This window comes from Manis pentadactyla, chromosome 8 (genome assembly GCF_030020395.1).
Source record: "Manis pentadactyla isolate mManPen7 chromosome 8, mManPen7.hap1, whole genome shotgun sequence".
Classification (NCBI taxonomy): domain Eukaryota; kingdom Metazoa; phylum Chordata; class Mammalia; order Pholidota; family Manidae; genus Manis; species Manis pentadactyla.
Genome location: NC_080026.1, coordinates 101,463,051 through 101,488,998, shown reverse-complemented (window position 1 = coordinate 101,488,998; position 25,948 = coordinate 101,463,051). Strand labels below are relative to the sequence as shown.

The following is a 25,948-nucleotide window of genomic DNA, read 5'->3' as shown; positions in this document are numbered from 1 at the left end:
GTTAGATATTCTGGGCAAGAAATATAAAGAGGGAGTTATCAGCATAGGGACTCAGTTGGTTTAAGTCCTGTGTGTGGAAGTAAGCACCTAGTAGAGGGTTTAGAGAGAGACAGAGAGACGTGAGGTGGGTCAGAGATAAAATCCTGAGGAATAGCTCTGTGGGCCCGAGTACCCTCCTCTGTACTCACACTGACCCGATGCACATTTGGTCAACGAACTTTCCTTTTCAGTTTGTTATTGCCTCACATATACTTGTCCCTAACTGTCAAAAGAGTTGGGGCTTGAGTGTTTATATGTGTGTGGAAGGTAGTGTGGCATAGCCTGGTGGGGTCAGAGCATAGGTCATGGTAAGCAGTCAAGGAAGTTTTCTCTGTCTTTGAAAATGCTACATCCTGCACAAAACTATAGAGCCCCTTCTATGTGTGTATTAAGATGCAGAAGGAGAAAGTAAATGTGTGTATTTGCCTAGTGGATTTGGCAATGCAGACAGCCACTGTGGTATTTTGGGCATACAATGATTTGTTAAGAAGCATGATTTGTTAAGTTAACCTAAAGAAGTAAAAATGAGAGAAAAAAATATGTGGGGCTTAATTTTTGACACAATGACCAGTCCTTTGGAACACTCTTAACAATTAAGTAAAAGAGCATATCTTACTTATGAGTAAGTACCTTACTTACTTACATTTATTTATTCTCTACCCAGGTACTTTGATTTTTGACTTGTAAAATCCAGATACTTCCCGCATGTCTTTATTCTCCCTTATGTCATTAAAGCTGTGACTACCAGGTTCTGGGTGAGGCCTGGGGTAAGCCCCCATTCCACACAGGTCTGAAGCTGCATTTTGTTCCATTGACATGGACCCTGCCCTCAACACTGGCCAGCTTTTTGGCAGATGTAGTTATAAGACTCACCAGTAAACAGTGTACTAACATAACTGAAAAACTCATAAGCACTCTTAGAAAAAGTCAAAGTACCTGAGTACTTCTTTGTCTTCCACACTCAAATAAGATAAAATATAGACAACCATATATTCTAATCATACTAGAAATGACAGTCTCACTAAAATTTCAAATGACATTGAGTAGCTGATGCATCCTATCAGAACTGGCCTATCAGAATCATCCTCGCATAATATGTTTGCTTTATACATTCTTACATGATTGTATACCTAATTGGCTGCAGATATGGTGATGTTGAGGCAATGTTTCAGTTTAGTTTTTTATAATTTTAATAGTTTGAAGCTGGGGAAGAAACATTTGAAGTAGATGAAATAGAATTAATTACCTTTAAAGTCCTTAATTGAAAAATATTGTAATTAAATAGTGTTTAAAATAATTCAGTGCATTTACCTCTTCATCAGGCAACGTTTGCTGAGTGCCCAGGGTGTGCTAGACAGATGCTGAAGGCCCGCAGAGGATAGACAGGGCTTTCACCCACAGGCTTACAATCTCTTCGGCTGGACAGGTGTGTGGATAAACAGCCACAGCACTGTGGTCCCATCCATGGCCACGTGCTATGGAGTACAGAGCCAGAGGCACGGAGCGCCGCCTATGGGGGTCACACCGCGGAGTGGACATTCGTGAGGGGAACAGTCTGAGGAAGGGCCTTCTAGGCAGCAGGAGCAGTCTGTGCAAAGACGCTGAGGGCTGAAAGAACTGCATGGTTCTGCCGGTGGTCAGACGTGGTTGCCCTGCAGGGTCTGTACGTGGTTAGTTGCCAACGGGACCAGGAGAGGAGGCAGGAGCCAGATCATTAAGGGTCTGTGTACTGCACTAAGGAGTCTCAATTTTGCTTTGGCCGCTAAAACTAGTCCTTGAAGGCATTTAAACAGAGGAGTCAGGTGGGAGTGAGGGTTTGGCGATAAAATGAGCTTGTGTTTCAGACAGACAATCCTGAATGGGGCTTGGAGAAAGGTGTAATAGGGTGATGAAACAGGATCTGTTGAAGTGATACAGTGGGAAGTAAGTTTAGTGCTGCTCAGTTAAGACTTCCGCTTTATTCACATTTATGCTCTCAGGGCTTGGTGCCCTACAGGGCACGTTAAGGTCAAGATGTCTGGTAGGCGAGTGATATTCTGGGCAAGCAATCCAAAATTTTGGGCATCTTTAGTTAGTAGGCTCCGTTGAAATCACATGATTGGATGTCATAACCTGGAAAGCATGTCAAGAATGGTGTGTGAAATGGGTCAAAAAACTGTGAATAACTAGGGTCTGTTCACATTGGACCCCGGGCACATCTTGGTTATTATACCTTTTCTTTTGTACTATAATTTTCTAGTTATGTGTGGGCCTTTTTCACCAGACCAACTGTGAGGGCAGGGACTGCGTCTCACAGCATCACTGCCACTGCAATTTCAGAAAGTGTCATCGATACGTCTGAGTAGTTGTGTCTCGAGGGGAGTAGTGCCCTTTGGAATATCCCACATCAGCTTGGCTGTCCCTGATTAACTGGTCCCAGCAGCTGTCATGGTACCTGACATATGTAAGTGTTCAATATGTTTGTTGAATGAATGAATAAATGACACAACATTTAATGAGCAATCAGAGGAAGAAGGATCTAGCCAAACAAATTAAGAAGCACAGGTCTATAGAGAAGAAGGATAAACAGGAGAGACTCCTGTCATTTAAATTCAAGGAAGACAGAGTTTCAATAATAAGAGAGTGTACCAAATGCTACAGAGAGGTCAGTTAATTAAGAATGGCAGAGCTATCCCTGACGATTAGGAGTCTTTGATGATAATGTTAAAAACAGTTTGAGCAGAAAGGAGGCGGGAGGCAAATTCCATTCTGTTGAAGTGGGACTGAAAGAAGGGATGAGGAAATAGTGTAGACAGTGTAGACAGGTCTTTTAGTGGCGGGGTTTGTGAAGAGAAGAAAGTAATTGGTGGTAGTTAGAAAGGGTGGTAAGGTTGAAGGGAGGGTGTCTTCCCTTCCCTTTCCTTCTTTCCCCCCTCCTGCTTTCAGAATGAGAGACAGTGGAGTACATTTATAGGCTAAAGAAGACCCAGTATAAAGGTCTAGGTACACAATATAGAAGAGAGGAGAGGGGATACTAACTGGAGAAATTAAATATAAAAGGACATGTCTTCCTTTGAGAAAGGAAGAAAAGAGAAAAGGATGCATGTGGGTATGAATGAACTGGAGGAATAAGCTGAAGGAAGAGAACTGGGGGAAAATCCCATCAGTGGCCCAGTTCTCTCTACACAGTAGTAACCACCATGTTTCGGATACATATGTTCTAAGCATTGTTAACAATACTTTACTCATGTTAACTCACTAATTTCCTTCAATGAACCTGTGAGGATGGAATTGTTCTAACGTGTAATCGAGATGCCTGAGGCACAGAAGGCATAAGCCACTTACCTGAGGTTATACAGCCACTATGAGGCAGAATCAGGATGCCTTTGAAGCTGTTTGGCATCATGCTTCCTTCTGGAAATGAGGGGCATGAACGTACTTAAGATTTCAGATAACCAGTTTGTGTATGAAACAGGTATTTTTGCTGAGTCATACCAAGTGCTTAGTTTGTGTCAGATATCATAATTGTGTTGCACCATTAATCTGCAAGGTTGAGAGATTTCCTTTAGAGAAACTTGCTTTACCAGTTACACGAATGGAAATGTTTGGGTGTGTGGATTGATGTGGAATTGGGGATTGATGGCTTGGAAGGAGTAGGGGTGTCAGAAAGAGAGCAGCTGACATGATGGGACATGAGCTCTAGCCTCTGAGGAAGAGGACAAGCTGATGGAATGGGAGACAATAGAAAAGCAAGGTGTCTGAGGTTTTGAGGATGTTGAAAAGCAGGTGCAGTATGAACTGGGGAGTTGGAGATTTTGAGAGGATGGCAGGTTGGCGTTAGAGATGGCTGCTTAGTTCTGACAAGCCTAGATTTTAGAAGGGAGGGTCAGCACCAGTGATGATAGGTTGATGGTATGGCTTTGGATTACATGGCTGAAATGGAATGGAGGTGAATACTGTGGGACATGACGAGGTCAAGGTGAGGCTGAGATAGGCAGATGTTGGGGATGTTGACTAGATGCCGTTGTTTGTTGGGGGGGGCTGCTGAGTAGCACTAAGGTCTGGTCTGCACTTGAGAAAGCTGCTACTCAGGGATATTATGGTTTCAGGGAAAGATACAAAAGGGTAGCTGGTACCTGGCATACAACAAAAAGTCACTCAGTGGTCTTAGTATAACACTGTGAAAGAATAGTTGAACACCTTAATATTTTGCATTGTAGGTTTTGAAAAAAGAATGAGAAGTATCAAATGCCAAACAACACATTTCAGAAGTAAATTTGAATGCACTAGCTAAATGGTCATTATACCCTGGGAAGAATAAGACTGATGAAATCTCTTCCTCTTCCTCTTCCTTCTCCCTCCTCTTTTTCTTTCCTGATAGTGTGCAACGCAACACTCTCTGGGCAGAGAGAGACAACTGAAGACCATCAGCCTTCCAGATGCAGAGCTTTGTTGTGATTTGTGGGGATGGGGGTCATGGGAAAGGAGCTGAAAACTTCAGTGGGGCTCTGTGGTGTCTTTGCTTCTATAGTTAGCCACGCGATGGGAACAGCAATATGTGTTCCCTTCACACAGCTGTGCATATCGCTGTCTCCTTTTCTCTTTTTCCCATTTAGGATTTCAGGAAATCAAAATTAGATCTGATGTCAGCTTAGAAAGCCCCACATATGAAGATATGGAGCTCCTGCAGTGGGATAGAATATGTGTGCTGGGGCTGGTAGGTAAGTGGCAAGTATAGATTCTCTGTGATTCTCTTGGCCCTGTCTCTGCCATGTGTTGGTTTCATTCTTAACTTGATTCCTCTCATGGTCCCAAGATGGCTATGATAGTTTAAAGGGTCGCCTCAGGTAGGAAGCATCCAGTGAAGGGGACATGCTGTGTCTTCATTGCTCCTCTGTGGAAAGCAAACTTTCCTAGAAGCTTCTGGAAGACTTTTCCTCAAGTCATTGGCAAGGATTGGGTCACTGCCCTTCCCTTAAATCAGTCCTTGACTGGCAGGGGGAATCCAATTTCCATAATTCTTGATTAACCATTTGGGATGAACTAGATGTTGGGAATCTTGTCTGTGATAGAGAGAAGGCTTGAGGCCATTATTATCCAGCCTTGATAAGGGAAAGGAGCCTTGGATGGTGGTAAGTCCCCAGTGTTAGCATTTGTTGACAGTATCAACTTGGACAAGTTACCAATTTCTGTGACTCTCTGTTTTCCTTTTAGGATCATTGTAGGAGTTGAAAACACTTTGCATAAACTTTAAGGAGCTATACAAATGCTAGCTAGTCATTTAATAATAATAACTTCCATTTAATGGGCACTTACGTGTTCCAGGCACTTGCTACAGGTTTAAATGCATTCTCTTAATTACTCACCAAGCCATCATACTCAAGGGTAGGGACAGAGAACCGGTGCAGGATCAGTTTCATACAGAGATTCCATGTTTTTGGTCTGTGTGACTGAGTAGTGGCAGCTTGCTGTGGGACCTCTGACAATTGCTCTGTTATCTGCCACTGATCGTCTTTAGCTAACTAGTTCAGGGTGCACTGCATCAACAATTTGCAAAACACAGGTGTATATGTGCAGCAGTATAATGATCTATAAAAAGCATGTATTTAACCATTGAGATGACCAAAACATTATCTCTCAGGTATATTTGGTCCTCATCCACAGCTCCTCAAAACACTGTAAAGGTGAAATGGGTGTCTTGTTATGTTAATGGAAGACTTTTGGCTGCAGGTTGAATCAGCCAATGGCCAATGACTTAGTCAAGCACAGCTATGCAATGATCACAAAAATCCAAGGGAGGAGCCTGTCTGTCTCTTGGATCCTGCTCATCTGCTAGAGCTTCCTGGCTTGGGGAACCAGAACGCTTCCACGTGCTCTGGAGCCAGGCCCCAAGCTGCATGAGGATAGAAGCCCCTTTATTTGGGACCTTGCCCTGTGTCTCTCTTCATCTGGCTGTTAACTTGTATCCTTTACGGTATCCTTTATTAAACTGGTAAACTGTTAAGTGTTTCCGAGTACTGTGAACCTCTCTGGCAAGTTCATTGAACCTGAGGGGGAGGTCGTGAGAACCTCCAACCTGTTGCCAGTAGCCAGTAGGGAAGAAGCACATGGAACAGCCTGGAGCTTGCTCCTGGCATCGGGAGCTGGATTTGCCCTTAACCTGGCAAATCTGGTGCTGTCTCTGGACAGATAGTGTCAGAATTGAGTTGAGTTCTCAGACACCCTGCTGGTGTTTGAGAATTGCTTGTTGTGTGTGGGCTCCCCTACCTGCATCCCTGCACACGCACTGGAATTGGGTCTGGGAACCTGAGTGGAGTGCTTTGAGAACACTTGATGCTTTTCACTGTTGCTTTATTTCCTAAATATAAACTTTTTGCATATTTATGCTTTTGAAATAGTTGAGGGATTTACAAATGACTCTTGGGTTCTTACATATGTTGTCTCATTTAAGCCTCATGAAAAAGTCAAGCCTGAATTTGTATCATATTGAGGCTTAACAGTTAAGAGACTTATCAGACAATGAAGTCAGTAAGTGGTGGGGCATCATGTTTTTGATATCGCAAATTGTCCCACTTTGAACATTGTTTTGCACTTTTCCCATATTTTGGTTTCTGTCTGTATGATAGTTTCCCTGAAGAAGAACAGCCAGTCAAAGGGTTTGACTTTTTATACAGATTGCCTGGTTGATTCACGGAAGGTTTTGAGTGGTGAAAATGTAGCAGGATTATGCGTTTCCTCATTCTATGGTGTTTTATATGCCTGGGATCATAAACATTTCCATAAAATCTGAACTGTTCCGATACCATGTAACTTACTTTTTCCCAGGCCTCCTTGCAAGTAAGTATATTAAGATAGAGTCTGTGGCTCAGCCAGTGCTAGATTTTGAGGAAATCTAGCCTGTCAATTCCTCCCTATGAGTTCATGATTATTAGTTGTTAAATGAATAGTTGGTATTTGTAGAGCTCCTTAAAGTTTGTATGAAGTGTTTTCAACTCCACAGCTATCCTCTAAGAGAAAACAGAGGCTCAGAGCTGGAGAAGAACTAATCCTGTTCAACCTGATTCAGCCTTCCCTTCATCTGAGTCGCTGTGCAGGGGCTTCTCGAGCTCCATGCAGAGAGACTCCCTGAAGGCCTGTCTTCCAGACACATCTGCTTTTTATTCATAGTTCTGGCCCTCCTGCTGGCAGCTCTGTGATATTTAGACAATCTGTGAGTAAACTGATGGGAAAAATGAAGTGAGAGATACCAGTTTTTGCTGATGTAGTGTGCGTATGGAGCATTTACTTTGGCCCTGTGGTGGAAGCAAAGGCTTTCATTCATATAACTCCATTTCCCATGTAATTCTTTCAACAGTTTCAAAAATGCTTCTCCCCAACTCTGCCTACCCCCGACCAGATATATTGATGAATGAAGCTGTGTAACCATGGGAAGTCAGAGGAAAGGACTGCCACTATTATGAAACGGATTTTTTTAAAAATCATAGTTGCGGCTTTAGTGTATATGATATAAATTGTATTTATATTTTGTTCTCTGCCTGTGTATTTCCCCAGGTACTTTTAAACACTAATATGTTAGGTATGATAATAGGGAAAAGCAAAAGAGGGGGACCAGCCCTGCCCTGGAGGTGCCTGTTGCCAGGCCGACCACGCAGTGTGACCAGCACTGTGGGGAAGTGGAGACAGTGCTGTGGCGCCCTCCACACCGTCTGGGGGGAAGCCCCAGAACAACCCAGTGGAGTAGGTAGACAGTGGACGCCACCTGTGGCTCTTCCACAGCAAGTCAGGGAAAGCCTGGATTTCAACCCAGATCTTTCTAATTGCACATTCTTTATTGGCTTTTCTTGGTTTCTTTTTTCCAGATTGCATTTTCAACATTACCTCTGAAATAATTTACAACAGGGAATAAAAGGCATACTCCTTCCCCCACCTTCTCCCTCAGGCTTACACTTTACATTTCCAATCTCCCTCTTCCGAACTAGGACTCCATAAGTTATTTTCATTTAGAGTTAAGAGAGAACAAAACAAAACATGGCTCCTCAACATTTGAATATTTCTTGAATTGGGTGTGGGCAAGAAGTGTTTGCCTATCATGGTTGTAGTGGATTCCTGGCCCTTCTTGGAAATATCAGATTGTCCACAAAACTTCTGTAACTTGAACAGAATGTTGATCCAGAAGAAGCGCTATAATTCAAATGGGAAATTATGATACTACTTAGTTCCTACGAAATGCCAGGTAATTGAGGGGATTAAAAACAATTACTCAGACTCTATTCCTGTCCAGGTGGAGTTCACTTTGGAGAGCTAAAATCGCCCTTTCCAACTCAATTCAACCAATTTGCCCTAATGCCAAATCTGAAGGAGTTAACGATCTAGTAGGAGATGTGGACCTTGACCAGGTAAAAAATAGGGTGCTAAGCAAATAACCAGTGGAAACAAGATTACAGAGAGAATATTTATATTCCTACAAGAAATCTTATCAGTTATTTATAGTACCCATTTACAGGTCCATGGTCTGGCACAGCACTTAAGCCAGGGGGTGCCAAGGCAAACATCTTTGGGGGCTCCAGAATGAAGGAGTTCATATTTCTGGATAAGCAAGATCACTAAAATCATAGGTAGAGGTAGTTCGTTTTCAGCATTTTGCTTCGTCTGTTGTCTTAGTTGCCAAATAACTGTAATTATAAAATATTACTGACTTTACAAGGCAGCGCCTGTTTTATTGTATGCTAGTTTTGCTATTTAATTGTGAAAAATTCCTTCTGTCCTTGTGCGGAGTGAGGACTAATAAACAACACCTTAGTGAGGTTTATGGCCGCCTGGGTCAGTGGAGTGGCAGCTCGGGGCTGAGAGCTGTGGCCTGAGCTGGGAGCTCCCAGGGAAACTGCCCCCAGGGAGCAGTGCCCATGCAGGCCTCGTTTCCTGCAGAGCCTCTCTCAGAGCTTTCTGCAGTGTGACTGAGGAGGTCACTAGAATAACAAGCCTGGGAGCTTGGGCCTAGGAAACCACGTGCCTTTCCTTGGAGCTTCTTGCTTGAAAATCTTGTGAGAAGCGTTTGTGACTGTGCTTATCTTCAGTTTCAGCCAACGAACTTCTGCTGGGCCTGCAAAGGGAGGCAAAATGGATGGTTTTAAAGATGCGAAGTGCAGGCCGCTGGAAAGGATTAGAGCCCCTGACTATTGTGTTCAGCCTTCAGTGCCCTGGGCGACTGTCTTTAGCAAATGAACTGCTACTAAGGATGTGAATGTCTGGGACCTGGATTCCTGTTTCAGGAACCTCCTTGCTGGCTCCCAGGAGCTCCCGCCCTCTGTATGTCCAGGGTGCTGCGCTGAGCCTGGAGGCAGCAATTCTGCCAAGCCAGGGTCTCAGCATTCCCCACCTGGGGGCTTGTCCACTGGAGGGAACCGAGTCCTGACAGGTCACACCTATTACAGAAGTGGTCTGGGGTTGTAATGAACCACATTATCTATAGAAATTGCTGCCCAACACCTAATGGGCCCCTTGACCAAAGTCCAGTGGGCACTGTTAGGGACTCTGCATGTTAGTGTCCCCCCATCATAGGTTGAGGTTCTTGTCCCCACTGCAGTGGTATGACAAAGTGGGATCTTTGGGCGGTATTAGGCTTAAATGAGGTCATGAGGGTGGAGCCCCAGTGAGGGGATTAGTGTCCTTGTAAGTCTAGAAAGACAGAGAAATTTCTCTTTTCTTCCAAGACAGAGAAATCTCTTTTTCTCCAAGATCTGAGGAGAGGCAGTGTGAGCACACAGCCAAGAAGGCAGCTGTCTGCAATCTGGGAAGAGAGCTCTCCCCGGAATCCAACCAGGCTGGCACCCTGAGCTCAGACTTCCAGCCTCCAGGACTGTGGGAAAACGAGTGTCTGCTGTGTCACCCCCAGTCTGTGGTATTTTGTCAGGGCTTCCCCAGTGGACTAGCACAGGCTCAGCGCCTCTCTTAAGGTCTTTCCTGATCCATCAGGAGGGCTGGTAATGTTGTTCCTTTCTCCTTTAACCTCAGTGACCCCGTGCTTGCCTGGATTTCATTTTATCTCCCTGAGTTTTCTTGCAGCCTTCTCTTCTCCTCACCCTCCCTTAAAGATCAGGACTCCTCAAGTCCCTACTCTCTCTTCTCTTCCACCCACTCTCAGGACAACTTGCTCCTCAACCTGGGGTCTGTGGACTAGCATGGGCCTCAGAGCCTATGGGAAATGCGACTCTCAGGCTCCACCCCAGACCTACTGAAACCAAACCCACTGGTAGCAGGAGAACCGAGGGGTCTGTGCTTGCAGATGTGTTCCAACACCTCGTGGACATCTGGACACCAGAGCTCACTCCTGGGCTCTAGACCAGTTTATCTGATAGACCCTCTGGACTGTCCACTTCCAGGTCCCACGGGGACATGGGACTTCATCCATCCAGCCAGGTTTCTCTTTCTCCAAATATGCTCCTCCTTCTTTGGTCAACCAGTGAAAGACCGGGTCTCTCCATAATGAATATTTTAGAACTCCCATTTAAACCACACACTCCTGGGTTAAATGTTTCTTTGAGGTTTTAGGGCCTGTGCTCTGGTCTGGCCCACCTGTTGGTTAGCCAGCCTCTCCTCTGAATGACTGGTACCACTCTCAGCCTCTTATTAAGTATTTTGAATATTGCCCCTGGTGTCATGTTCAGTTAATTACCTTCCTAACTTTTTTTCCTCCACAGTAAGTTTGAAAGTGTACAAGTACTTAATAAATATTTTAAATTAATAGCCATCATTATGTTTGATATTCACTATTAACATATTGTAGGTCAAGTACTTTTAAAATATTTTTAATGTTGAGTAATTAGGAAGTTCTCTGAAGTGCAAGATTTTCAAAATATTTTTGAATGACCATAGAGAATTCAAAGGAAGCCTTATCGGGAATGTAACATGACCTAGTATGTCCCATGATTTAATCTTAACAACATTTTTGGGGGAGAGAAAAATCAGAGGCAACCTAACTGGTTCACAGTAGAGGATTGGTGAATTCATACATCAAACACTTTGCATGCATTAGAATGATCAGGCAGAGTACATTTACTAACATTCATCCTATCAAACTAATTGAAAAAAGCAAATTGCAGATAGGATGATCACAGTTTTTTTTAATTGTAGTAAAATATACACAATGTAAAAGTTACCATTTTAACCATTTTTAAGAGCACAGTTCCATCACATTAAGTACACTCACATTGTGCAACTATCACCACCATCAATCTCCAGAACTGTTATTATCATCTCGAACTGAAACTCCCTACCCATTAAATCATAACTCCCATTCTCCCTCCCCCCAGCCCTTGGCACCCACCATTCCTTCTGTCTCTATGAATTTGACTAATCTAGGTGATAACATAAGTGGAATCATATAATACTTGTCCCTTTGTGACTGGCTTATTTCACTTAGCATAATGTCTTTAAAGTCCATCCATGTAGTAACATGTGTCAGAATTTCCTTCCTTTTTAAGGCTGAATAATATTCTACTGTGTATGTATCACATTTTGTTTATCTGTTCATTTAGATACTTGAGTTTCTTCTACCTTTTGGCTGTTGTGAATGTGAATAAAGCTGCTGTGAACATGGATGTACAAATATCTGTTTGAGTCCCTGCTTTCACTACCTTTGGATATATAGCCGGAAGTGGAATTGCTGCATCAGAGAGCATTCTGCTTTTAATTTTTCAAAGAACCGCCAACCCATTTTCCAACAGAGGCTGCACTGTTCCCATCAGCAATGCACCAGGGTTCCAATTTCTCCACATCCTTTCAAACACTGTGTTATTTTCTGTTTTTGTTTTTTTTTTATAATGGTCATCGTAATAGGTGTGAAGTCTCAGTTTTGTTTTTAAAAAGAAGTATTTACATGGATATGTAAGAAAAACAATGTATCAGAGGATTTATTCCAAATAAAAACAGTGCCAGTTGGGTGACATGATGTAGATGATTTTTATTACTGTCTTTTTGCTCTCTTCTCTTTTTCTGCATTAAGCATGTATACTACATGTAATTAAAAATTATACTCAGAACAAGTATATTAAAACTCAGAATCAAGCTGTATCAGCTCAGATGTTTCCTGCCGTGCAGCCTTCACGTGGGTCCTCATACTTGCGGGTGTGGGACGTGAAGCTGCCCTGCACACTGAGGCCACACATGGATGCCCCAGCACTCCAGGCCCAGCTGAAGCAGAACCAGGGTTTCTTGGCAGAGGGTTAGACTATAGAAACGATTATAAACAGGTCTCAGCCTGTGGCTTTCTGGTACCCTAGTCCTCCTTCTTCCCCCATTTCAATTTTTAGCACAAAGAAATTTCCTTTTTGGGTATGTTTACTCATTAAGGTTTTGGCTGGTCATCTTAGGTGATTGTAAATGAAAAAGAAGGGTACATCCTTCCTGTTCTGTAAAATACATTCTGTAATTTTCAAGAGTTTTAAGGCTTATAACAAGTGTCTGTATCAGCTTCAAAAGCAGTGAAGGTTGCGCATGAACCAATTCAGAAAGAGCTACAAGAAATCTTTTCATGGAGCAAATTACTACCTTTACAAAAATAAGGGTTGTCAAGTTTCCAATAATAGAACTTATTCCTTTCTTTTTTTAGTTATTATATCTGACCACATGCAGGCTGAAAGAGTAGGTTATAAAGTATGCTTGTTTTTTAGAGACAGAGAGAGGGATGAACCAGGGCACAGGTGATAAAGAAGGGTGCTAGTTAAGGGCCTCTTTACACATGACTGTTTTAATCAATTATCAGCGACCTTTTGTGGGAACCTTTTTCTGGTTGCTTTGTTTTGACATGATGATTCTGGCTGCTTACTTTGAGGGCCAAAAATCTGAAGCAAAGTCAAAGAGACTGTTGGAATGGTCCAAGCTTGAGCTGTTAGAACTTGTGCCGGTTTTATGTGGATATGAGAAGGAGTGTTAAGAATTGATGACTCAATCTGGGGCCTCGTAGAGATGGAAGGAGTTGAGCTGAAGACAAGTTGTGTGTCAGTGAGAAACAAAAGTTATTTTATTCCTTAATCATACTACATGTGGATAAAATGTCGCTGTTCATTCCATCTCAACATTTCTTCCTGGTGCTCAATTTTCTCACAGACTTCTAAAAAAGAAACAGTCTGTAACTTTAGGGTTTGGCTTTCCAGAAGCTTCTTCCTTCACTTCCAGCCTTCTGACACGTAGGCTCATCTTCCTCCATGGCCTCTTCCGAGGCCCAAATCGTATAGGGGCAATTGCAAACTGCACTGCAATCATGTGTCCTCCCAGCCTCTGCTCAGTCCAATTGTGGACTTGTCTTTTCCAGTCACTCTGAACACACTCCTCCTGACCCACCTGGCCCTGTGGTCTTTTTCAGGTCACTGCCTGTGACTTACCTGTTCATGTCTCTTCTTTCTTCCGGCACATCTTGGGACCCACATGTTCCTGGTGCTTACCAGACTTTCCTCCTATCCCTACCCCGCCAACGTGAAATTATTTCCCGTTTCATCTGCTCCATCCCTCTGTGCATGTGCACGGAGAAAGCAGCCAGCCATTAAGAGAGGTCCTTTAAAGGTTAATAGGATATTACAGGGACCTTTTATAATTCTTAGTGGGCCTGGTATATCTACTTTGGGTTAGATGGCATTACATTAATTGTTTATGAGGTTTTGTTTTGTTTCTTTGGCTTAAGTGAGTCACCACCTTATTTTCATGTCTTTTTCAAATAAAACAAGACTACATTTACAAAATGAGGCTAATCAAGGGCCCTACCACGTTGGTAAAGTATATTTCCTATAAAAAGAGAGTAATGTGAAAGAAAAAGGTAAAAGCCAGTTATGTGAGAAATAAGTTATCCTGATATATTTATAAATATAACAAGGTTTGTTACTCAAAGACAGTGTTGCCTTATCTTCTTTAAAGCCTGTTTTGAATGATGTGGGGCTGTTTTTGAGAACATTCACTGGAGGGAATAAATTAAGCGTTTGTCTGTTTTGACAAGGTGCTTATGACCAAATAGGAACCTCCTGACCCTGACCTCAGATTGCAGCTTTGATTGTGGGGTAGAGCACAAATTTCCTACAAGCTTTGCCAGCCACCATTGCTCTGCATCTTTTCCGTCTTTGTTGAGGAGATAAGAGAAAGCCTCCTGCTGGCTTCTTTGGACAGATGGAGGCCTAGTTGATGTGAAGTCAGGGAATTCCTGATTCTCTGCCAAATTAATATTTGTAAGTGCCACGTTGGTCTCAGGCTGTGACAACCAATGTGATTGGACAGCTGGAAACTCAAATGCGTGCTGCTTACGGAAGAGCTATTAGCTTTATGGATGATCAATGCCCGGAAAATGTGCAGCCAATATGACTGATGCTTATTTGCTTCTGTGGTCCCCGAGGCTCAAGGCACTTGGCACATTTTTGATGACCTTCCAGTGAGCAGCTCTGAAATGTGAAATGCTGGGCAAGCTGTTGAAGCCTTAGGAGCATTGCCATCAGCTGGTGAGCACGAGCAGGATCCAGTTCTCCTTATACCAGAAGTATTCCTATAGGCATTGCTCTGGCTGAATTCTAGCCTCACGTGGTGGTCTTGTAGGCTCTGGACTCCCTGTGCCTTCGTTCCTCTGGGCAGAGTTTTCAGCAGCTGTGAATCAGTGAGTTGCCAACATATGTAACTGAAATTAAAAGCAATACGGTAAGGATCAAATTATCTTCAATTGATGAGGCAATTTTTCATTTTCAATAACTGTTTTTTGGGAGCTTGCTGTATGTTAGGCATGTTCTCAGTGCTGGGAATCCAACAGTAAGTAAGACAGGCAAGATTCCCTCCCTAATTTAGCTTACAGTTTTGTAGAGAAGTCAAACAATAAACAGATTAATACACGAGACAACTTTAAATAGTGGTAAATGTGCTGTGAAGGAAATGAACCAGACTAATTTAGTAGAGAGTTACTAGGGTTTGGAGGGACAAGCCATCATAATTATTATGGTGGGAAGGTCTCTCTCAGAAAGAGACACTTGAGCTGAGATCTGAATGATGGAGAAGGAGTCAGCTGTGGGAAGACCCTAGGAGAGGGGAGAGTGCAGGTATATCAGGCAGGAAGGAGCAAGTGCAAAGACCCTGAGGCAGAAATGAGTTTGGCTTGTTCAGAGAACAGGAAGAAGGCATTGAAGCTGTCCCACCAGGCTGAGGGGAAGAGTGGTAAGAGGTCACATTTGAAGGTTTGAAAGGGGCTCAGCGGTCATCAAGGCCTTGTGGGTTGTAAGGAGGTTGGGTGGTGTTCTAAGGGCAACGGGGAAACCCTCGGAAAGTTGTAAGCCTGGGAGTGATGCTGTCTCACAGAGCAGCTGCCTTCTACCCACCTTTACATTTATAGTCCAATCTAAGAAGCTCTCCAAAATGTGTCCTGGTGCCTGCTGTAAGAATGCCATTGAAAATATTAGTCTTACATCACATGGTTTTCCCATGAGGAACTGGGAGGTAGTGTAGTGGTTAAAAGTTGCTCTGTCTGAATTCCGTCATCAGTTGGAACTTGTAGGGACTCTGGAGGCAGCCCCTCAGGCAGGGTGTAGCCACCTGTGTGGTCTTCGGGGCGTCATTAACTTCTGTGTGCCTGTATTTCCCCATCTGTGAGGGGCGTGTTAGTTTCAGTGCTCCCTCGGATCGTTGTGGGGAGGATGAACGACTGGTGCCCGGACATACGGTAAGCACCATGCAAGTGTTCACTATGGTTATTGTTAGGAAAAACTGGCTTTAGTCCAACTGGTTTGTCTTTACCTTATGGCCATGGCCATTATTAATTTTGCAACCAGCTAGGTTTCCCTGTATAGTCTATGGGCTAGAAACCTTAAGGGCATTTGGTGGCCCGTAGGAAGTGGGTTAGCATCCCCACTAGTTTCGTTTTATACCTTTGCCGTAGTCTTTCATTTTTATATCTTAACCTTTTAAAATATAATATTCCATATGTTTTATAAATATTTGTGCATATCATGTATATTTGATAAAAATGAGGTAGACTACACATAGTTTTGCAACTTAATTTGTTCATATAAGCTATATATCTGGAACAACTTCCCTTGTCAGTAATTCTATTTCAGCAAATTGTGTATAAATGAGAGATCATAGCTAATGTAATTAATCTCAGTCAATTGAACTAGAAATGTTACTAGATTATTTTTACTGGTGATAAGATACTACTTTCTTTTGTTAAATTTGCAAACAGTACAGAATTAGATAAAACAAAATTGTAACTACTTCTGAGTAGTTACACCCTACTCAGGTGTAACTTTGTAACCCTACAAAGACTACTATCTTTGGTAGTCTATGTGCCCTTGTAATTGGTTGTTGGAATAAATACATAGTTAACATACCCACATAAAATAGAGTTTTGCCCTCAATAGAAAAAATGTTAGTTTTTATCTTCTTAGAAAGGGTCTTCCTTAATTAATATTACCATGCTTTTAATGAAATTATTTTGGGTTTTCTTTCTCTTTCTGATGTCAACATGCTTCTAATTCTCAAATCAATAATTGCACACAGGATAGAAATAGCATGCAGTAGGTGTATACTAGATTAGGAGACAAGAGATCAATATAAGACCAATATACATTTATTATTGGTATAAATAGGGCATATTAGCATCTGAATATCTTTGTTTATGCCCTTATTCTTTAAGAATAAATAAATAAAACCAAGAAGTGTGGTATTCTCCTTAACTTAAAGAGAAAATGCTTTTCAATACAGTGCATGACTAGATAGGTCAATTCTGAACAACACAGAGTGTAGATACAGTAGTCCCCCTTACCTGCAATGGGCACGTTCCAATACCTCCAGGGGATGCCTGAAACCATGGATAGTACTGAGCCCTATGTATACTGATTATCCCTATACATACACGTATGATGAAGTTTCATTTATAAATTAGGCACAGTAAAAGATTAACAATAACATAATAAAAAAGAACAGTTATAACAATATACTGTAACAAATGTTATGTGAACATGGTCTCTGTCTCTCAGAATGCCTTCTAGTACTGTATTCACCCTTGTGATGACGTAGATGGTAAAACACCTACGTGATGGATCAAGCGAGGTGAATGCCATGGGGCACTGTGACATAGTGTTAGGCTACCACTGACCTGACACTACAGTCAGAAGGAGGTTCGTCTGCTTCCTGACTGCTCTTGACCATGGGTAACTGAAGCTGAAGAAAGTGAAACCCCTGATAAGGGGGCACTGCTGTATATAGTACTGTACTCTGTAACTACAGTGCAGATTGGAGGTGGAGGCCCCCAGGCCGCCTCTCCTGGACTTCCCAGCCTCCTCAGCTCACAGCAGTGCAGGGTCAGAACATGCTGGGGATTCAGTGCTAGACCATCCTGACCCTCAGTTGCAGCTATGAAAGGAATGTACTTCCTATCCAGTGAGTAGAGGGGGGTTGTAGGCTTAGAACCATGCTTTTCCCAGCTCTTTCAGATGGATCTGAATTCCTAGCCTCCATGCACGTGGGCCAGGCTCCATGGCAAGACATTGCTCTATGATGCCTGTATGACTAGACCACTCTGAGTACTGGAAATGAAGGTGTTGGCAAGTTGGACCGACTCTAGAGAATAGTCATTCTTTTTGTCTCCAGGGTTGTGCAGCAAAGAGCCCCCTGGCCTCTGTTCTTATCTCACTTCTGGGCCCTACTGTATTCCTTCCCTGTTGGATTAGGTTGCAGTGTTCTCTGTTTTGCTAAGTTGTGTGCCATCTGTTCATTCACTTCCCAACTTCCAAGATTTGGCTCACATCTCTTATCTGCTGTCACCTTCTCTTCTCCTGTTTTCTTTATCTTTGTGGCTTATTTCTTTTTTTTATTTCTTTACCATCAGTGGTATTTTGGGAGGGAGCAGAGATAAACATGTGTATTCAATCTGCGATATTAAATTGGAAGTTGAATGTATTGCAGTTTATCCAGCTGATTCCCTGCCAATGGAAACTTATTCCAATGTATTTACAGTTATAGATAATGCTAATGCGCCCTTATACAATGTATCTGAGCATTTGGGGAAGTGTTACTATATGACAAATTCTTAAATGCAAAAGCATTGCAACAGAAGTTAAGTTCATTTAAACTTTTGATAATGCCAAGTATTCCAAAAACTTGAACCAATTAACACTCTTATCAACAGTGTGAGGTAGAACACGTTTTTATTAATGAGCTCGCTATATGTCCTCTTTGATTCTTGACTTATGGATTTCTTTGTTGGATTTAAAACATTTGCTCTAATAATTTTGGCAGACTTTAGTATTAGATAACTGAAAAGGCTCAATACTAAACATTACTGTGTTACAGTTCTTCAAGAAAAAAATGTAGTCTGTGGGTGAATAAATTAGTTTACCAACAGCAGAGGCACCAATAAGATTACTTGAATTTTATTTCTACTGTGTTTTTGTGGCTCATACTACTTCAGTTTCATAGGCTTTCATCACTTTTAGTATTAGAGGAACTGATGACTGATTTGGTAATAGTCTGCCTTGATAAACTCACTTTAGTGAGAACCCTTCATTTGTCTGCTTTATGTTACAAATGAATTCTCCTGATTCCCCTGCTGCTGATGTGCTTTCTGGCCCATCTGATTATTTCAGTTTTGTGCACAGAGAGATAAAAATGCATTTGTTCAGGCCTGCAAAACTCTGATAGTGTAACTGTGTGGGATGGAGAGCCAAGCGGAGGAACTAAGAAGAGCCACGGACAGGAGTTGGCCAGCTTTGAGCTTGCATCCTGGCTCAGCCACGTATTCCTGTATGATCTTGGAAAATCACATGAGTGCTAAGCCGTATTTATAAGACAAGGATGACAATACTTTATAAGATTAGTCAGGATTTTTGGATGCAAGTGGCAGAGATCAAACTCAATGTGACTGAAAGCAAAAAAACTAATTCATTTATTTATTTAACAGAGAACCCCAGGAGTAGAATTCAGATATAGCTGAATTCAGATGTTTACACAATTTCAGAAATATGTATTTCTCTACTTCTCCCTCCTTCTCTGTCCTGGGTTGACTTCATTTTAAGTGGGGACTCTCCAAGTGGAGTCAAAAAATGGCCACCGGCTATGACTTGGGAACCCCAGGCAAGGAAAGCATTTCTTTTAAATTCTTGCAGCAGATGTCTCAGAGCTGACACTTACCGATCTAGTTTGATCCGTGAGTCTCTGGATGAATCAATGTCTCTAACTGGCCAGGCCTCTCCAGGAATATGTAGGTTCCCAAGGCATGTGAAGTAAGAATGGGCAAGATGCCCAAAGGAAAATTGAGAAGCTATTGCTTAAAGGAAAGGCCATGGATGCAGGACAGAAAAACAAAAAACAAGCATCTACCATTATCCTTCTCTATTTTCCTCACTAGTTGGTCTGAGGCTTAGATACAGTAATATTTTGAATAAAGACTCCATAGTGCTATACAGCAAATCTAAGTTAATTTTTTAAATTTCATTTTATGGATACTGAACTATGACTATATCACTGAATAAACAGACTTCCCCAAATAAATTATTCATAGTTAATTCTGCAAGCTCTTTCAGGCATGGGTGGCCTGTCCCCATTCTTATTCCTAAATGTCTCTGACTCAGGCTAAAGAATAACTTTAGAGGAAGATCATTGATAACCTTTCGTGGATAATCTGTATACATTTATCATCTTTACAGTAGTCTTGTTTAAAATGCCTTGGTCAATGAAGTGATAATCATGATCGATTACTCTATCTTGGTTTATAAAGGTTATGGCCAATTAAGATATGCACAGTTTTAAAACACTGAAATTGATCTTTTGTTTGTTTGTAAGTATGACACCATAAACAAAAGAAGCCAGTAGAGGGCCGATGATATCAAATTAGCCCCAAAGTGTGACAGCCTCTTCCAAGCATTTCCTCTTTCTCTTGGCAACCTATTTTGATAGTATCTATGAATTGATCTACACCCTTCTTGAATCTATTCATATTTAAATTTATAATTGCCTCTGGAGGTGATTTCCATACATTTTTATAGGTCCTATCTATATACTTCCTTTTGTGTTTATGGTATGTGTTCAACATCACTTGGAAAATATAACTGCAACTTCATTTTTCATCTCCTATTTTTCCTTTAAAACTTGCACAGTGGGAAATAGCCCCCTCCTGCCTCTGGATGAAAACTTGGACAGGTCCCATGGCTTTCTGTTTGTTCTTGGGTAAGAGACAGTCCAATGATCACTTCAGGTCACAAACACAGTCTTAATTCAGAAACTAGAATCTCTAACCCATACAAATAATAAAAATGCAGACTTTAATTTGATGTGCATTCTTACCTCCTCCCCTAGGCAGGCCCACCATAAAGCTGGCTGTATGTAGAGGGGAGAGACATGATCCTTCCTGCTTTTCTAGCCTTATGTTTCTTCTTTCCAGCTTGCTGTAATTTTTTTTTTTTTTTGAACTCCTCTAGAGCTTGGCTCAGAAGGAGAGGGGATTAGGAAAATGGAGCACAATTTTGCTTGGCATGTATGCTTGTCAACTCTTTATCCAGTGCGTGATTTCTCTTTTTTTCTCTTTCTCTCTGGTTTTGCTCTTCCTTCTAGGCACAACAACTGTGAGGCATGTAGTCCTCTTCTGGCTGGGTGCACCCCACTGAGCTCCTGATTCTCCCGTGATTATGGACCTCTTGCCATTAGAGAACCATTGCTCCTGTCTGGAGGCCCTTTTGGTGAGGAGGTGCTAATCGCCCCAGGAAGTTCTTTCCTCAGCAAGGTCTGCAGCTGGCCTGTGGGAAACTCTCCCCACACCTTTGAGTCACAGTGAGGGAGGGGGAGTGCAGCTGCTATTCAGGGAGGATGGGACTCTTCTTTGTGCCAAGGTCAAAGCCATCTGCCAGCTGCTATTCTGATTCCCTGGACCTGGAGTCAGATACCTCTCTACTGCATTCTCCAAAGCAGAGTCCTAAATAGGCCCTCCAGTGGTTTTATTGACACCTTCCTTTTTCTAAGCTTGGCGGGGGAGCAAGGGAATCCCTCATATCTAAGGTAATTGTCTTTAAAAAATTCTTCTTCTTAATCTCCACTTCCCCAGCCCTTTTGTATTTTCAAAGCGGGTGAGAAGCCCAGGAATTGTGAAATGGGATTTTTTTGTGTAGTTCTGAAGATTGTCATCTGACCCATCACAAAAGAATTTCACATTTATTTTATCTTGGTATCTCAGTTCAAACTTTTGATCATAGAAGCACATTGAACTGATTTAGGGACTAGTCAACAATAACTTTTACACTTTTTTTCCCCATCATATCTAACATTACATACCTTATTATATGTTCTGAGTTGTAAATGCATGTAGTAAAATACTGACTCAAAAATGTGGTATGGAATATATGTCCAAATGATAGCATCCTCCTGAAAGTAGCCACCTTAGGAATTTTTAAGGTCATGGCATCATTGTTCACATTATTTTATAGCCTCATTTTTTAAACTACTTTAAACCTTTAGCACAGTCTTTTGAATATCCTCAACAGTGGCCAATCTCTAAGGAAGTGAGTATGACTTTGGAAACACCAAAATGTCACTGGGAACTAAGTCTGATACGTGATATTGATGATCAAATTGGGACATACTGGGTCAAAATAGTATGTCTATAAAATGGTGGGCCTAGTTTCCTTATTTAAATGACCTGGCTTTGAAAATGATACCAAGAGTAATTGTAAGGGATTTTTTTCACAACGTCAATGCCATTGCAATATGCCCACATTTCATAGGCATGACTATTGAGAAGCAAACAGTATAATCAGCCTTTCTTTCCTTGCAAAAGACTCCTGCCATGAGGCTATACAGCAGCTGGTGTTGATGGGGATGAGAGACACTCCCCAGTTACTCTCCTTCTGTGTGACTCTTGTCACATCAAGGCTTCTACTTATCCTGATCCTGTGCAGAATAATCTCAACCAAATCTTGATATCTCTGGGTAACTTATATCTTAGTTTACCATGAGCTCTCTGCCTCCTAGGCCATATCCTTCCTCCTAACTTGTTTTACAACAAACTTTCCTTTGGGAATCCTCCAGACTGCTCAGAAAAGGAGCATGTGTACATTTCTAAGGCAGCACTTGGGGAACTGTCACTATTGTTGGTTTTGTGCAGCTACCACTGTCCCAGGCATATGCATTGCAGTGACCCAGCTAGTTAAAGCTAGCTTATTGTATAGCCTTGCGGAACCTCTCCAACTGCCTATCAGTTTGAGGATGAGGGAGTTTGGTTTCCAAGCCTATTAGCACTTCTACAGAGACTGAATTAATTCAGGTAGGAAGTGAAGTTTTGCTATACCAAACTGTGGTCCCATGATGCCAAGCTCCACTGACAATGAAGAGCAGGCCCCCAGGTTCTCTTCTGAATGACTACCATGTTTGTGACACCCTGAGCACAGTGCCTGGCTCTCAGGTAAATCCTCAAAAAACAGGAGCTGCTGTTACTGTGATGATACTCATCTATAAAATTAAGATGTTGAGTTGTCTTTCTGCCACACTGTTCTGGGCATTTCTTTTAACAGCTCAATTAGTCAGTCAACTGTTATTTCCCTTTAGAGAAGCCTCCTTGCCTTGCCCAGGACAGGCATGCTCATTCAGAGGAATCTGACCTTCGTACAGGTCCCGCAGAGCCCACGGCCTCCTTCCCAGCCAGCCGTGAAGGGGATTCCTGGTGGCTGTCCACCAGCCTGCTGAAGCACTGCTCTTTGGCAGGGAAAGGGTATGTATCCCATCCCATAGTTCCTCGAGTGTCTTTTGACCTGCAGGGGGTCGATTTAGTACCAGGAAGCCACACACATCTCTTCTGGGACACTGTTTATCTACTGTTTTCTGATCTTGGACCTTTGATCTGCTAACTACAAAAGCAACTTTTCCTCAGAGTCACATTATCCATATTAGAAAGCAAAGGAGAGGAAAAGAGAAATAAGGTATTGAAGAGGCCTCTGTTCCCATCATATTCATTTCCTTTTCTTTGTTTCCAGACTTATTTCTATTACATGTCACAGTCACATGATTTACATATGTATTCAACTCATTTTTTCTTTTCTTTTAATGATACTTTTATAAATCCTAAATCCCCTTCTTTGACTGATGTGAAGAGATGTCCATTTCTCAGTCTTGGTGGACTTTTTCTTTTCTTTTAATAAGTAAACCAAATGGGACTTTTACATACAACCCCTGATCCTCCTCAGTGCCAAGCAGTGAGGTCACTGCCCACCAACCCTGCAAGACGTCATGTCGTCTTCCCCAGAGTATAGAATGGAGAACCAAGGCACTTAGTTAGGACTGTTTCAGCTGATTGCCACAAATGCTAGACATTTCTACCTCTGCTTTGGTTTATTTCATATCTTGGGAAAATGTGTTCCTTGAATGTGTCTAATCATGGGTTTGTACTGTCAGAGCAATGTTTCCACTGAGTCGTGATGCCTTTCCAAGGGGATATAGATTCTCAAAGATGCTTTTCTTCTTTCCATTTGAAGAATGAATTAGGCTTAGAACAGTCATAGATATCGTGACTATGTTGTGTATATTCTGATGCATCTTGGGAATTTAACTTCCCCAGCATGCACCTTCTGACCTTTTCAGGTCACACTCCTTGCTGTGTGGAAATACACTGTGCTCCCTGCTGCTTCTTTGCCCTGACTCCTGTTTTTCCTCTCACCTGCATTGTTCATTTTCCCTCTGTCTCTCCACATGCCTTCTCGTCCTTTCCTATATATACACTGTTCTTCCACCGGAACTGCTCTTCCTGTCGTCCTGAGTTGCTCTCCCCGAAATCTGTCTCAGGTGTCTGTGGTTCAGGTAACATACACTCATTAAATTTGTGTAAGAACATGAGGGACTTTTGTGGAATGACATATGGACAGAAAAAACATGGGTCTTAAAGTACCTTAGAGGAATTTGGGGCAGCAACAGCCAATAGGCTTTAGAAGCAGATGGAGTCAGGACCTGGGGAGACATTGGAACCAAAGCAATTAATTTCTCCATCTCTCTTTATGTGCCACATGCTTGCTCTCTCTGAGTCTATATCAGGGTTTCTGAACCTTGTCATCACTGACATTCTGGGCCAGATAATACTTTTCTTTTCAGGACTGTCTGAGGTGCTATAGGATGATTACCATCACCCCTGACCTCTGCCCACTAGATGCCAAAGAAAACACATCCTGACTGTGACAACAGAATACCTCCCTAGATGTGGCCAGATGTCCCTGAGTGGGGGTGGGCAGGCACACTTGCTCTGGCCGAGAACACTGGCCTGCAGGGAACTGCTCCCTTGCTCTCCTGGGCCTCATTCCTCTGTGCACACGCATGACAGAGAATGTGGCCCCAGCCCTAACTCACAGCACCTCCCAGCTCCAGCCTGACTCGGTTGCTCTGTTTCCCAATCCACACTTCCAAAGATGTAGAATCTCAGGGCTTGACTCAGCCTTTGGATTGGTTCCTAATGATGAGGTCCTGGTCCGATTAGCTGGGCTGGGGAATTGCAGATCCTGAAGCCCTAATGTGGCTGCTGGTTCCTGACCCCAGGGCCTGCCCTTCAGTCGTATTTCGGAGAAGACTTCCCTTGTATCTGAGTTTGTATTCGGTGAAGCATCCAATTATTTCCAATCTTAAGTGGAAAAAAATTTGAAAACTATTTTATGAAACCATTGCCTTCTAAAACATGGAACATTGAACAGTGTTGGGAAAAGATGAGACCTATGTAACTTGTGGAGATGGTATAGGCAGCGATTAAGAGCACACTCTTTGGAGCCAGACCAGGTTCACTTTCAGCTGTGCAGTATGCTAGCTGTGGCTTGGACAGTCTGTTTGATCTCTCTGCCTCAGTTTCCTCATCTAGAGAATGACAGTAATAATAAAAATAATAATTGTAACAACAACAATAATAGTTAATTGCTTGTATAATAATTATCACACATGCCAGGTACTATTCTAAGTGTGTTAGTTAAATTTGCTTGCTAATTTTCACAACTGTGAGTTGAAACCTTTTTCAGAAGTCCTTGGGACCAGGTATTTTTGTTATGGGATGTAGAGCATATATTTGTAAGCCCCCTGCAGGTCTCGGGGAGCACACTGTAAACAACCAACTGCTAACCATTCTGCAATAAAACATAACAATATTCCACTAAGAGAAGTTAATAACAACTGTAAGTATTTAGGTCTTGCCACAGAATGAGTACACTACCAATATATGGAAAAAATCTGTTGTTTCAGAGCTTTTTGGAATTGTACATTTATCTCCATCTTATAGATGAGAAAACTAAGGTTCAGTGAGACTTAGGAACTTGACCAAGGTAATAGAAGCTGAGATTTGGACTCAGGCAGAAGACTGTCTGGTGCTGACTGACTGTCTCCTGACCATGGTATTATAATCCATCACTATTGCGAGCAGTAAATGAATTCACATGTGTAAAAAATCACCAAGAGCAGGGCACAGCGCATAGTGAATACTGAATACTGCTTACACATTAATTATGATGGTGATTATTCTTCACTTTAAGGGGTCACTGAGATTTATTATCATAATGGGCAACAGTGCAATGGTGCATTCAGAGTCCATGAAAGCAGGGCTTCCCAACCTCTCTCATGGAGACAGACCTCAAAAATCATCTTCCTCAGCCACTTTGGGCTAAACAGTTTGACTGTTCCTGGCCTGGGCTCTGCTCACATGCCCTGGGAGGTGAGGGATCCTGTTATGGCCTAAATGTTTGTGTCACCCCCAGATTCGTGTATTGCAGCCCAAACCTCAGGTGTAGCTGTAAGCCGTTTGGAGATGTAACTTCTAAGGAAGTAATTATGGTTAAATGAAGTCATAACCAGGCCCTGCTCTGGTAGGATTAGCATCTTAGAAAAAGAAATTTCAGAGAGCCTCCCCCCATCTCTAGCCCAGTACCCCCTACCACCCACACATACACACACACACACACACACACACACA

General features: G+C 42.3%; 1 protein-coding gene across 4 annotated transcripts in view; it reads left to right on the top strand.

The window, feature by feature from the left end:
• SLC16A12 (solute carrier family 16 member 12) overlaps positions 1-25,948 on the top strand; it is a 72,516-nt gene that overhangs the window by 7,216 nt on the left and 39,352 nt on the right. The window contains exon 1 of one of the 4 annotated variants that reach the window (XM_057506067.1): positions 4,643-4,739. The exons of 2 other annotated variants lie outside the window; for them this stretch is intronic. The gene's annotated coding sequence lies outside the window, so the exon portion shown is untranslated. Of the gene's footprint in view, positions 1-4,642; positions 4,740-12,458; positions 13,018-25,948 lie in introns of those variants that run through there. One more of the 4 variants, XM_057506069.1, reaches the window with a different exon arrangement.